Genomic DNA, 13,136 nt, shown 5'->3' on the forward strand with positions numbered 1-13,136 from the left:
GACTCAATTATTTTCATTTTTTTGAAATGTTAGGTTATTTGATTAGTAAAAATGTCTTATAATGTTGTTTTAGTGTTATTCATTAAAAAGGATTTATTGTATGCCTATTGTGGGTTAGGCAGTATTATAGCTCTTTCGCACACTCTGATGAGTGAGACAGATAAGGCCCCTGGTCTCAGCAGGTGCTCTTGTAGCAAGGTCAGATGGATCCTGCTCCAAAGGGACAGCTGAAAAGCAATGAGATTCCTTCAAATGACAAGAAAAATAAATAGGAACATATGGTTAAAACTGAGGCATTTTGTACAATAGTGGTGCTTGAAGAAGCCTTCCCTAATTACATTTTAATTTTATATCCAATGTGTAGGAAAGCCGTCTTTTGAATGTCTGGGATAAAAAAAAAAATAGATTTCCAGGCAGAGAGAAGAGTTTGTGCAATATCCTGAAGAATAACCAGATCTTGGTATGTGTGAGAAACCAAAATATCAGCATATGGCTACAGTCAACAACACGGCTACTGGCAAAGTGGAGACAGGCAGGAAACAGAGTGGATTCAGGCAGAGAAACAGTCCTCAACCCTCACTGTCTGCCTGAGCACTAAGCCCTACAGCATGACCATATTTAGGAATTGAGCAGAGGAGAGGAATCTGGGGAACAGGCGGATATAAAATGTTTAGTGAGGCTGGGGGAAATGCTCAATGAAGGCAGAAAAAGGAAAGATGATTAGCTGTGCCAAATCTTTATGAGATAACAAAGAAGAGATGCAGAGAGGTTTAAAAGATGGAATCCAAGCTGAAAAAGAAGAATGCAAAAACCAGTGAGAAATAGTGTGAGAAAGTAGAACCAGCGGATCAGAACTCCCACTGAAATATTTAAAACTGATATAATAAGACTCCTGAGTAATAGCTGGAAAGAAATAGAGATTTTAGAAATGTCACAGTGATTTTAAGTAATTCTTCTGCAAGTGCTGACTCTAAAAGGGAGAAAGGAAGGTTGATAGCAAGAATGAGGGATCACTAAATTTTTATTGTCCGAGCTTTAATTTTAGTTTTTTTTTTAATGGGAGGGATCATAACACATTTGAACACACAAGAGGTAGCCGTTATGTCTGATATACACATCTCCTCAGATTTCCTTGGCACCACTGTTTCCTGCCCACCGCCTCGCTCCTCAGTTCCTGCTGTGGCTAACTTATTCCACCTAGGTCCCTGAAGCCTTGCCATGACTTTTAGCTATCACTGCAGTCAGGCAACCAGCCATCTGCCCTGTTTCTGGTTCCTTCCTTCTGAACTTGAATGATGAACAGGCAACCAGCAAAGGGGCCAGATAAGGCAACCAGGAGTGTGCATGTGTGTACACATGCACGCACATGTGTGTGTGTGTAGGCACGTGGCTATAACTCCTGTGGGTGAAAATCTGATGACTGGGAAACAGGAGCCCTTTTCTTTCTTCCTTGGATGGATAGCAACAAGGTATGATTTCTGTGTACAGACATCCAGTGGGTGAGGCCAAGCAGACCAATGTACCAAGAGGTCATCAGCTTTCTATTAAGGAGTAATAGTGAAGTAGTTACCAGCACATTAGTGCATCATCTCTCATGACTCCCCTTCCTTCCATGACTCAGCTCCCTTGTCCTTTATTTCTATGATCTTGACCTTGCTCCTCCTATAGATTCATCCCATCTTCACCTCAGGCTCTTTCCTTGGGGACTCAGGCTAAAACCATCATATATTAAAACAATATCTGAAATAGGTCCTATTTATGGATTCCATCAGTGTTTCTTGTCTTTTACTGGTTATAAAACATTAAATAGCTATAGTTTCATAATTACGTTTGAATAGTCCATAGAATTCCTACATCTAAAATGTTGAAAAAAATTCTATTCTCATCAGTATAGTCTATTTGACATTTAGAATTATATTGTCAGGAGGCAGAAAAAATAGTTTAAATTATAATCAATAAAATATTAATTAGTGAAGAACTGAAAACTTGAATTTATTCAATATAAAACTCATTTTTATTAACAGTCAATAAAACAGGTTAATGAATTGAAAATTAGAATTTGTTCAATATTCTATCTGCAAAAAACACCTACTTAGGATATTTTACTTCAGTTAAATAAGCCATTTGCTTTACCTCTTCTATTCATTTGGTTATTACAGTTTCCCATTGTAAAGGCTCTTTAATAAAAATTTAGAGAAGTCCCATGAGCAGATATAAGAAAATAAGTTATTCAAGCTTAGTTGATTTATTTTTTGTATATTTGGTCTATACTTAGCTGAGACATGCTGTAAGTGATATTTGAATATTTCCTTTAACATAATATGCAATATAATATGGACACATTATCAAAATCAGTATAAATCTAGTTTTATTTGCTAGTTTTACTTAATTTCTTGATATTGTTCTCAAATTTAGGTATTGTTGTAGGTAATTTCTTATAAACACTTTTATACATAAAAGTCTTACATAATGTAGTTGTTTTCTTCTTGGAGAAGTCTCATGGAACATACTACTGAGGCATTATTACTTTTATGATTCTTGATGAATACAATCAAATTATCCCAACAGCAATATAAGAAGACATCTCTTTCACCACAACATCTTCAATATTTTGTATGATCTTTTATAGATGACTGCCTAACTTAAAAAGAGACTGTCATTGAAATCTTTTATGTGTTTAATTGCTAGTACAAACAGAATTTACAGAATTTTCTAATTTTTTTGTATTTCATGATTTTTCAGCTGTTTAATTTCCTTTTTCATTTGTCACTGACACATAATTTTCTTATGGTAAAATATTAAAATCATGTCCTTATACTTCTAGATTTATTAATAACGTTGGCTAATTTATAATTTGCCTTTAGTTTACCATAGCAAAATTTCTCCAAGGACCTTGTAATCTAACATATCTGTATTTATTTTGTGCTCTTTACCACTAATTTCAAAATAATGAGTTTTCCTCTAAAAGAAAGTGCATTTTTTTTAAAGTTTTTAGAGTTTATACTATTCATTAAGCATTTCAATCCAGCTGGGATTTAATTTGATAGGGTTTTATATGTGATCTACATTTATTTCCGTATAAGAGAGTTGAACAATTATTCTAATGATTGTTATTAAAATTCTATTGATCAATTTATTTTGTATTGTTTTTTAAATGTTATATAATGAGATTTTTATTAGATTTTTGCCTCATTCTATACTATTTAATCTCCTCAGTCTTGAGACTGAGCATATTTGAAACATTCTAATACCTAATGAAATTGTCCTGGATTTTTATTACTCTACTTTTAATTTTTTCTCCCAAATTTCTTGATTTTTCCTTATTCAATAACTTAGGAAGAGTTTCATCAAAATATAAAGAAATTCACTTCACTTTATAAGTTTATTTTAGAAAAACTACTTTCTTTATAATGCACTGCCTTTCTATCCAGGAAGCATGGCACCCTTTTCATTGTTTGAGTCCTCTCATGCAATACTCAGGAAAGTTAGCTAATGTTCTTTAGACATCCTCTATCTGTACCTGTAGGTAACTTTATGTTCCATTCACTTTGGACAGTAAGAATTTGAAATTTATTCTTTAACAAGTTGATCCAAGAACCTCTAAGCAAATGCTGATGTTGCCCTGGAGGACAGCAGGAGTTTTCAAATGGATTAAAATCATAAATTCATGCTTATAGGACAACAAACTGAAACAACAATTGGAGATTTTATATTTTAGATCATGACAGCATTGCATACATGATATAATCATCTCCTCTTTAAAAAAAAAAAAAAAGGAAAGAAAACATGATGGCTATTTCTGAATGACAAAAATTTTTTCTAATCAAAAGCAATCTTCCTAAGAGAGTCCACTGTTTTGGAGCATATGATTATGTCCATTACAGCTGTAATGCTTCTTCATGATTTCATCACTGTGAGTTGAGGTTGGCTTACTTTCATCAGTTTTGGCATCTGGAAGGAATAAACTATACACTTTGTGTGAAGCAATGTTGCTTTCGAACTTCCTCTTTGCTCCTTTCGCAAGAGCTGAACTAAGCATGGTTGGGTTTTAGAAGAGACGTGGAGAGGTGTCCTGATCCTGTCACTGTTGCTGGAAGTTTTCATCCCAGCAGCTGAAGTGAAGATGATGAATCACATCATTCCTGACCAATCAAGCAGAGGAAAGGGCCGAGGCAGGAAAGAATGCTTCAGCTTTTTTTATTTATCTTTTTTTAAATTCACAGCGCACTTATTTTGAAAAATGTCAGAAGGCTTTTCTTGGGCTTGTACCTCTAGGGACAATTTGGTTTCCTGTTCTTATGTCAAAAGTATCAAGAAGATACTATCAAGAAGAAACCATACAAGTAATCAAAAAGAAAACAAAAATAAAATCACTTTTCTACTTTCCGAATACATAATGCCGGAAACTTCTAAAGTTCAAGAAAGAAAAACAATGTTTTGGATGTGTTCCTCTCCTTTTCTATAAAGAAGACATCTGCTGAAAAATCAATCAGAAATTTAGTTTTTCTTTTTTGTTTTTTTGCTTTTTTCTTTTTAGGGCCATAACTCAGGCAAATGGAAGTTCCCCTGCTAGGGGTTGAATCAGAGTTGCAGCTGCTGGCCTACACCACAGCCACAGCAACAGAGGATCCAAGCCATGTCCGCAACCTATACCACAGCTCATGGCAATGCCAGACACTTAACTCACTGAACAAGGCCAGGGATCCAACCCACATCCTCCTGGATACTGGTCTGGTTCATGACTGCGAAGCCAATAGGAATTCCCTGATATTCATAATTTTGAAGTCACTAACATCAGAACAGATGTCAGACAAAGGAGTTTGTGTTCAATGGTGCTATACTGGCTTGGTAAATACAATGCTCTCACAACTTTTGCATAAGGAAAATCTTCATTAAAAAATAAAATAAAAACAGGTTTCCTTAGGCAAGTTTCTAAATCTTAAGCACTTGATAATCTTACAAATGAGGTTTTAAGTACAATGTACATAAATGAATTCCTACCACACAAGTGATGGAGTTAGGAAAGGAGATCTATTTCCCTAGGGAAGTAGCTAGGGCTCATTTGTTGTTAGCTGGGCTCTTGAGGTCCCTTAGTTACAGGTTAAAGGTGGACAACTTAGCAAAGAGCAATAAGATCACAGGTAATTAATAAGGCACAGAAACAAACTGGCTTTAGAAGGGTCCTCCATGGGGCACTGAGGTGAGGTCCATGTGACGTCTCCATCATAAAGCAAGACAGAAAGTAGACAGTCAGTGAAGTAGACAGGCTTCCTCACTTGACTGTATTTCTAAATCTCAGTGAACTGTCTGTTGGCACTCAGTAAATGTTTGGTAAATAAATGGCCGTCTGTGTCCCTGCATTCAACATCCCTTAAGTACTGGACTTCCCATGTGGCTCATAACATCTCTGAAGTATTTATGCCATAAATAAATAGACACATACAGACACATGGTGTGTAAAGTGGTATGATTCTGCCATCAGAGAACTCAAAATGAATCCATGATGATCTTTTACATATAACTTTTGAACTAACGATTGCAGGTTTTACTATGTCCTTTGCATGTCCCACTCCAAACCCATGCTGTGACATTTTCATCCACTCTTCTTACCTACCAAGCTAAGTACTTCTTTCCATGACAGCCAGGACCCATCACAATGTGGTTAAATGATTCCTATCCCAACAGTATTTTGGACAAAACATTAAAATGGGATATTGCCTTTTCCGACTAAAAATGTTTTTCATATTTCTTCTAAGTTATTTCTAGAATATTTCCCCAAATTTAATTTTTCATTGTTTCAATATCTCCCCATTCTCATACTCCACTTAACACATTTTATTTATGAGTTTTAAATACTATTTTAATATTCTATAATAAAGTTAAATGTCTTTCTTCATTTTACTTCCTCTCCAAACTTTCATCCTATTAAACCATAAGTTGCTAAGGAACAAGACCTGTATCTCTATGTACTCTCCTAAAAGTCCTGGCAAACTCCTTGCACATAAAGCATGAAATGTATTTCTGTATCTGGGTCGCATGGTAGGGCAAAGAAAAGTAGATAATAATTTGATTTATAATAGGATCTAAGAGAAATAAACTCTGGCATTTATGAGTAAAAGATGTTGAATAGAAACAGACTCAGAGATATAGAGAAAAGACTTATGGTTACCAAGGGGGAGGTGGAGGGAGTGGGATGGACTGGGAGTTTAGGATTAGCCGATGCAAATGACTACATTTAGAATGGATGGGCAATGAGGTCCAACTGTCCAGCACAGGGAACTATATCAAATCTCTTGTGATAGAACATGACGGAAAATAGAAAAAGAATGTTATGTATGTGTATACACACACACACACACACACACATATACACATGACTGGGTCACTTTGCTGTACAGCAGTTATTAACACATTACAAATTAACTATATTTTAATATCGAAATTTAAAAAAAGAGTAAAAGATCTGGTTATTTTATCCTATAAGTAAAAATGTTCATCTGAGAAAGTTTTCAAATACATGAACTAGTAATGTTCAAAATTTCAGCAAAAGGGAGAATATCTAGGAATTAGTGGAAAAGACAAAGAGACAATATTATATAGGATACAAAACAGATAATCCTTTGTAAAGATCTTATTCTAGCATAGACACTAATATTTATTTTCCATGTAAATTTATATAGCACACTTCAGTGAGCTTGAGATTATTAAGGAAAATTTTGCTTTCAAAAAATAGATCAAATTACAGATTTCAAATTACAGCAATGTTGAGCACTGGACAAAATTAACACGAGTTTTGTCATGTTTGCATCCTTCAAGAAAATCATACATGAAGCTGAAGTCCTGTGAATCCTCCTTTCCAGTCTCACTTTCTTCCCCACTCCTTTCCAGAAGCAGCCCTCAACAACAACGAACTTAATGTTTATACTTCCAGTTCGTAATTGTATAATTTTATTACACATATGTATCTATAAAAATGTGATATAGGATTGCATATTTGTTGATTTTATGAAGTTTTTCTTCGGAATAGTCTTCAATTTTTTTTTTCTCACTGAGCATTTTAGGATGGGTCTGCATATCGAATAAATTTCATTAATTTATATGGGCATACATTATTGCCTTATGTGAATTTGCTACAACGTATTGATCTGATCTTCTCTTCATCTCAGATTCTTAAATTTGCCTATTCCAAACAATGCTGCCATCAACAGTTTTGTCTGTGTTTCCTGGTACGCGTGTGCAAGAGTTTCGCCAGAATGCACACCCACCAGTAAGTGGAAGGTCTGAGTCATAGGATGATTATAGGGTATGCACATTTTCAAGTTAGTCAAATATTAGCAAATTCTTCTTCAATGGTTGTACTAATTGACATTCTTGCCAGCATGGGATGAGAGCTCCAATTGCACAACCGCATCAAATTCAGAAATTTCAGACATTAATTTTTTTGTTGTTGATGCTATAATGTTTCTTAATGGAATTACCTTGGCAATTTGGATTAAACAATCCTCTGTTACATGGGACTGCCCAGTGAATTACAGGACATTTGAATCCCTGGCCCAGCCACACTAAATGATAATAGCATATTTTAGTAAATAATAACAGTTCCACAATTTCCAAGTTTCCAGGACTATCCCTGTTGAAGATGCCTGCACATGGGTAAAATATTCTCACCATTTTAATTTGTATCATCTTATCTTCATGAGTTGAATAATTACCTCATTGTTGTCCTGATTTCTTGCTTTCCTTGTTTATCAGTGAATCATCTACAGGTATGAGTGTTCTTCTACATAACAATTTGCTGCCTGTCACCTATACTTATAAAACATTTGTTATAATTACATTCAAACTCATCTTAAATACCACTTAAGCTACCCTATAACTCACATGTTATTTAAAAGTGCTTTTCCCAATAATATGTGAAACCATAATTGCTCTTTAACTTCATTATAGTCCTCTGAACTCAAATTTTTCTTTAAAACTAAATTTCTACATAAAGAAAAAAATGTTATGTTCAAAGTGTCTTCAAGAAATGTTCTTGAAACTGAGAATATTTTTAAAAGAGTAAATAACTGAAAAATCTCACAAATTTTTATACTAGCATTCTTCGTCATTGTGAAGTTCTTTATCACTAATTTTAGAAAATTATTTTTAATGATTAGATAAAGTTTTATAGTACTTCTTGGAATTTTCAGATATTGCCAGGTATTCAAAGTCAGAATTAAGCAGATTTTCCCCTTCAAATCCATTTATTTTATGTTACCAAATAAAGCTTATGAATGTATGTTAGGCAGACTTTTTCTATTCTATAATAATAGACTAATAGTTGTGAAATTCATGAATAGTTATTCTATTTCATCATTTTAAAGTTCACATATTTTCTTAAGAAATTAAAAGGAATTTATTTCAAGAGGAAAATTCAAATCTCTATTATGTGCAATGTTTGCAAAAGTACACTGAGGAATCTGTTATATCAAAATTAACATGTGCAAATTTAGAAGATAATTATTTCTGTTTTGAGACAATTTATTCACTTAAAAAACAAATTTTTCCCATTTTCTCTATTTAATGAGTGATGTGTTGATTTGCATAAATCACTAACTACCTAGAAATAATATAAACTTAAAGTGATATGAGAAATTGATTTTCAGAAATTGAGAAAATCCTAATGGCTGATGTGTTTTGCAGAATTTAATTCAGCTATAACCTTTTATAAGCAGAGTATAACGTGCTTTATACCTATTTTTACAGATGAAATAAAATATGTTAAGTATTTTGTTGTAGGATTCACAAATTCTTTTTTTTAACCTTCCAATTTATAATGGCCTAGTATCTTTATAAAAATTTTTTATTATAGTTGATTTACAATGTTCTGTCAATATCTGCTGTAAAGCAAAGTGACCCAATTATGCATATATGCATTCTTTTACTCATATTATCTTCCATCATGTTCCATCACAAGTAACTAGATATAGTTACCTGTGCTACATAGCAGGACCTCATTGTTTATGTACTTCAAATGCAATAGTTTGCATCTACTACCTCCAAACTCCCAGTCCATCTCACTCCCTCCCCCTCCCCCTTGGAAACCACTAGTCTGTTCACCATGTCTGAAAGTCTGTTTTTGTTCTATAGGCAGGTTAAAAGAGAAACAAACAAACAAACAAACAAACAAACAAAACGGAGATAGGTTCATTTGTGCCATATTTCAGATTCCAGATATAAGTGATATCATATGGTATTTGTCTTTTTCTGACTAATTTCACTTAGTATGAGAATCTCTAGTTCCATCCATGCTGCTGCAAATGGTGTTATTTTGTTCTTTTTTGAGGCTGAGTAGTATTCCATTATGTATACATACCACATCTTTTCAATCCATTCATCTGTCAATGAACATTTAGATTTTTTCCATGTCTTGGTATTGTGAATAGTGCTGTAATGAACATAGGGGTGCATGCATCTTTTTCAATCAAAATTTTGTCCAGATATATGCCAGGAGTTGGATTGCTAGATCATATGGTAGTTCTATATTTAGTTTTCTAAGGAATCTCCATACTGTTTTCCATTGTAGTTATACCAATTGACATTCCCACTAACACTGTAGGAGGGTTCCCTTTTCTCCACACCCTCTCCAGCATTTGTTATTTGTAGACATATTAACGATAGGACAATGGCCTAGAATTTTGACTTAGGATCCCTTAAAAATAGAACCAGTGACAAGAATTTGTGGGAGGTTATTGTATTAAAAGTAAGGAAACAATGAGAGTGAGACAGGGAAAGAGGAAAAGCCAATGCAGGAGAGAGATGACAGCAAGTTTGCTGATGTAAGTGCTTCCAGGACCACTTAGGAAACATGCAGAAAACCTACATAAATTGCTCACCTGATGAATAGGAGACATTTTCCAATGGGTCTCTCTGCCATTTGAAGGTCTTCCTGAGGGATGTAAATTCTTCCATATTTCTAGACTGAGCTTGAGCCCAGGTGGATTGCACACAGCTTTGGAAGAGCCCCTGGTTACAAAACAGAAAAACAAGCACCATGAACTAGAGATGAAACAGTCAGCACTTGCTGAGTCCAGACATGGGTCCATGACTGTAACCAAATCTAGAGGTAAACCTAGTTACTGTGATTCAGGGCTCTGATATATCTTATATTAGATACATCAACTCAGAACTAAATTGGGAAAACATTTCTTCCTTCCTTTATTTGTCTCTTGTAAGCAACATATTTGTACAGTCACTGTGTTAAGTAATTTTCACATGTTTTCTCTCTCGGCTTTTCCTTATAGGGCTATGTTTATGTTTTACAGTCACCAAGACAGAACTTAATAAACCATTCTAGTAATGTGGAAAATATTTTATAAAATTACAAGTATAAAAGAGTTAATTAACTTTCTCAGATGGCTGCAAATTTCTCAGGTGTAAGGTTCACTATTTATTGAACTTCCAAGGACATACATACATTTTTTTCTTATTATACAAAAATGATGTTACTAATGGGGATTGTTCTCTCAGTGACTGAAAAGATGGACGTGTGACTAATGGTCCTTCCCATCCTACATAAATGCATACATTGTCCTTCATCTATGACTTGCTGTGTCTGAGGCTATTTACAGCTAAGTCTCTTATACTCACGGTCTTTGCGACACCTTCACTGAAATAGAAACATCCCATTTCAAATTGAATTGTATATGGCTAAATTGATGTGCATTAAAAAGTAAAAATTCTCTTCTAAAGAAAGCACTCCTTAGCTTTCATTCTAATGCCTAAAACCATGAATCTGTACATAAAAAGCAAAGGATAAAAGGGGAGGGGGGAGGGGCGAATGAAGACTTGTTTTTCTCATCAAATGCATAGAAAGAGACCACTATTTTAAAGTTGCAAATGTTTTCATTTATTACTTACATTACTGTTTTTTTTAGGCTTATTTTTCCCTTAGGAACTGTGCTCTTAGATTAAAAAAGAAAAAGTTACAGAAATAAGATTATCTTCATAAAAAGTGACAGGTCATCAGCCTCTGGAGTCAGCTGTCTCTGGCCTGAATCTTCACCACAGGCATCAATCCTCTCTTTTATATCTTATCACTTGCCAAATCCTTTGGGGTTTTCCTTTATCACAAATCTCTCGTTTCTGTCTTTTCCAGGGCCATTGCCACCACCTAGCTAGAATCTTTTCGTGTTTACTCAGTATACTCTATGGACTAGACATTGTGCCAGATATAATACACCTCTAAATGACTGAAGATATCTACCAGTTAATGCCTCTTATTGCCTTATCTAGGCATTTTTAGCACGAAGTAGCAGGAAATAATTCAAACTAGCCCCAAACTCACACAAAGATTAATTGCCAGGTTAGAGCATTATCACTGAGTACCTTACAGCAGTAAGAGCTCCCAGGCAGTAGGAGAGACCAGACCAGGAAACAGAAATTGATCATAAACTCAAGCAGTTACCACATTTATCTCATGCATGTGTCTCATCTCACTTCTCTTTCTGCAGCTACTACATTCTTTGGATTTCCTTGTACACTAGTTTTCTCTGCCCCTTAAAGCACTTAAAGTGCTATTGTATAAACATAGACAACCCACCAACCATTCGCAAGTTCATGTGTTACCACTGACTACCGCAACAAACAATTAACATACTAACATGAACTCCCCACACTCACACTTACTCTTTGAGACTTAGCAGTCCTGTATCTCAGCCATTTTGTGAATTTTTAAGTGGCAATCACCTAAGAAGGTACATATTAGTTCCTGCCTTTTGAAAAAACTAAAATAAAGCTTCAGGATCTCCCTCCAGCTTCAGGCAATATAGGTGGGTTGTCATCATGATATTCTGAAAACAAAAACCTGGAACATGTCAAAAGCAAGGGATTGACTCAACTAGGAATGTCACATTAGAGCAAAAGAGTGACAGCCTATGAGGCTAAGGCAAAAATGTTCTTGGATAGGACTTAGCCTCTAGAGCCCTTTGAAATTATACCTCCTCTCATTAAATCACGTTATCGTCTAGCTTGATAAGTGCTAATGAATAAGAGTTCAGGAAAGGACTCATGCCAACCTACCCTAGGATGACGGAGATGTCAGAACCAGTTTTTGAGAATCCCACTGGCATGAGAGCCAAAAGCTTTTCAGAGAATTTTCTAATATCATGATGCAGAGTTTTTACACTCTAATCAAATTCTTCTTCTAAGCACTTTAGGTGAAACTTCCTGATAAAAGGGAGATGGAGATCACCTGAGCTCACCTGGTGTCAATAGGTGTGTTGCCCACCCCACCTGGTACAAAGACAGGAATACTGGTTAATGCACTTACTGTGTATCACATTTAACATGGTCCTATTCAAATGGTTGTACAGGAATAAAAAATAATAATTTTGAGAACTTTCAAAGCATTCTCTGTCTCTCTCTCTCTCTGTCTCTCTCTCACACACACACACACACACTTTCCAGTAATGAAATCTGCTGAAGCATCTCACTTCTTTGGGAAGGCATATACCTATAGTCTGTGATCATATCTTAAAATATAGATGATACCTGTTAGATATAGGATGAACCTCATTCTGGGGAGGGTAGAAACAAGGAATAGAACTATATATTATTTTGGCAAAAAGCTACTTTCTATGGGTCACTGCAGGCAGAAGAGGGCTGCAGGGCTGCGGCCATCTGAGAACTGGACCCCGTGCACCATGATTTCCCAGAGTGCAGCATTCTCCTCAAAACTGACAGTAAGTAGGTGCTGCTCTTTGAATGAGGAGTCCTGTGCTCTGTGCATGCATGGATGTCTACTGCCAGGATCTGATTTTCCTAGATATCTCAGCAGAAGAACTTGCTGTGTGAACTCTGCTGTTTGGAGGTCCAGAAGAACCCAAAGACTTCAGCAGCAACAGCCAAGTTACACATTTAAGACAATCAGAAAACCCCATCCAGGCCCTGCTCTAGACAGTGTGGCCTGAAATAACTGTTGTATTTTCCTACTTAAAATATTGGCTCTAATGAAAAGAACACAGTCCCTATAGTTATTTAAAGAACAACTACTTCGTATTTCCTTGCTTGTGACCTAAAGTCACCAATATAGATAAAAGTTCCCAGCCATGGTCATAGTTTGCTTAATTATGTTTAACACTAAACTATGGCACTTA

The 13,136-nt window shown here is 35.2% G+C and overlaps 1 protein-coding gene across 3 annotated transcripts in view; it reads right to left on the minus strand.

Moving 5' to 3' along the window:
• Positions 1-13,136, minus strand: part of LOC146401045 (uncharacterized) — a 269,811-nt gene that overhangs the window by 14,791 nt on the left and 241,884 nt on the right. For all 3 annotated transcript variants that reach the window (XM_084973386.1, XM_084973389.1, XM_084973387.1), the window contains one exon: positions 9,876-10,005. The gene's annotated coding sequence lies outside the window, so the exon portion shown is untranslated. The remainder of the gene's footprint in view (positions 1-9,875; positions 10,006-13,136) is intronic.

The sequence above is a fragment of the Sus scrofa genome, chromosome 8 (assembly GCF_054392235.1).
Source record: "Sus scrofa isolate SSC_HxYL_T2T_F1_AM1 chromosome 8, Sscrofa_HxYL_maternal_Yorkshire_Landrace_v2.0, whole genome shotgun sequence".
In the NCBI taxonomy this organism is placed as follows: Eukaryota; Metazoa; Chordata; class Mammalia; order Artiodactyla; family Suidae; genus Sus; species Sus scrofa.